The sequence below is a fragment of the Macrobrachium rosenbergii genome, chromosome 56, assembly GCF_040412425.1.
Source record: "Macrobrachium rosenbergii isolate ZJJX-2024 chromosome 56, ASM4041242v1, whole genome shotgun sequence".
Lineage (NCBI taxonomy): Eukaryota > Metazoa > Arthropoda > Malacostraca > Decapoda > Palaemonidae > Macrobrachium > Macrobrachium rosenbergii.
The window spans coordinates 1,920,001-1,922,500 of record NC_089796.1 but is presented as its reverse complement, the minus strand read 5'-3'; positions in this window follow the sequence as shown (position 1 = coordinate 1,922,500).

Here is a 2,500-nt window from a genome sequence, read left to right as displayed (position 1 = left end):
AGAAATTTCTTGTGCCGGCTTTGTCTGTCCATCCGCACTTTTTCTGTCCGCCCTCACATCTTAAAAACTACTGAGGCCAGAGGGCTGCAAATTGGTATGTTGATCATCCACCCTCCAATCATCAAACATACCAAATTGAAGCCCTTTAGCCTCAATAGTTTTTATTTTATATAAGGTTAAAGTTACTCATGATCGTGCTTCTGGCAACGCAACAGCACAGGCCAATACGGCCGGCTGAGAATTCCATGGACCGCGGCTCATACATCATTATACCGAGACCACCGAAGGATAGCTCTATTTTCGGTGGCCTTGATTATAAACTCTACAGAAAACTCGATTGCGCCAAAGAAACTTCGGCGCAATTTTTACTTGTTTTCATCTAAAATGCTTAAATTAAAACGAGTATAATATTCACTTATTTAAAAATAAGAAGTTTTATTTTGTCATCTAAAATGCTTAAATTAAAGCAAGTATAATATCCTGTAATTCATAAATATACGAATTTTTTTTCAATGGTACGGTTAAATATTTACTGTTTACACTTTCCTCAGCTCTTGACAGGGTATCCAATGCCCAATGCCAAGTCATCTTAGCCTTACTCCTTCCTACGTGCTCTAAAGGTCGTTGTTGTAAGTTACAGTGTACCATGTGATGGAGTCTTATCATATACCCAGGTATACCCAGTGACCTTTGTCCATAAGACAAGAAGGAATAGATTTCCAACTGCTATGATTGATTTATAGATTAATATCTTGAGATGGATCTAGTTTTTACCCAAAAAAATTTATATATATAAAAGAATGAAATACAACTTGATTAGTATCGATAGGTCTATATTGAGCATAATTGATTTTCCTATTAATTATCAAATTTCCATGTTTACTGTTTATAAGGCAAAATTATAATTCATGCGCAATTTTGACTGACAATCGAGGGCAATAACATGTTATTTATTGCTGCTAGTTCATAACTCTATTGTAAGTGTTGTCTGGAGATTACAGACATACGAGTATATATATATACACACATATATATATAACTGAGTGTATATAATATATATATATATATATATATATATATATATATATATATATATATATATATATATATATATATATATATATATATATATTAACTTTATCACTTACACAGTTATCTGTGCATTAATGCAATTATTAACAGGACCTCATTGAAACTAGATGGTATCTAGCGGAGATATTTATTTAATTAAAAGTTATAAGCTTTCCAGTTCTAACAGTCCTCATTGTCAAGTATCAGTCGAATGACAGCTGGACTAGATACCATCCAGTTTCAATGAGGTCCTGTTAGTATATATATATATATATATATATATATATATATATATATATATATATATATATACATACATACATACATACATATATACAGTATCTATATGTATGTATGCATGTATGTATGTATTTGTGTGTGTGTGCATGTCTTGTGTTTGTGAGTGTGAATGTGCGTGTGCACTAACATAACTAGAACTGTAACTAAAGTGATGGCTATAAGCCCTTAAAATAATAGGTAACTGTTTTAAATTGACAGATAAATAAAAACAGTAATAGATTAAACCTTCAAATTCATCTTTCGCAAAATAATAAAGTGCTTTCTAGTTACAAAAAAATAAAATTCTCTTTTCCTTTCCAGTGGAAAGCTAAACACCTGTTCAGACTGTTATAAGCTGTGCATGATATGTCAAAGCATTATGTCCTTCTTGCACGCAGCCAATTATTCGTGCATATATGGGTGTCTTATGAAGTTGTTAAACTTGAAAGGATTTATGTTCCCAGACAGCAATTTATTTGATGGTTTAATGGTCTATTTATCAAATCGTTTGTTAGAATTCTGTACCTTATATGGAGAGGTTTCTTTATGGGAATTTGGTGTTTATTAAAAAAATGCAGGTTGATAAAAATGCATTTACATTTAAGTGATTTAGAAGTCATATGTAAAAGAAATTTTATTTATATGGCTCACGGAGTAAAAGGCTTCATTACCAGCAGAATAAGCTTATTTTTTAGGAAGGTAAAAAGGTGTAAAATGGTCGAATTCCATGAAACCCAGGCTATTTTAGAGAGATAAAAAGGTGTAAAAGGCTCGGATATCAGCATAATCAGGTTATTTTAGAAAGACAAAAGGCTCAGATATCACTAAACCCAGGCTATCTTACAAGGATAAAAATCTGTAAAAGACGCGAAATATCACCAAAACCCAGGCCATTTTAGAAAGATAAAAGGCTCGAATGTCACCAAATCCAGGCTATTTTACAAAGATAAAACCTGTAAATGGCTCGAAAAACCAAACCCAGGCTATTTTACAAAGAAAAATACTTTAAAAGGCACGAATGTCACCAAACCCAGGCTATTTTACAAAGAAAAAGACTTTAAAAGGCACGAATGTCACCAAACCCAGGCTATTTAACAAAGAAAAAGACTTTAAAAGGCACGAATGTCACCAAAACCAGGCTATTTTCGAA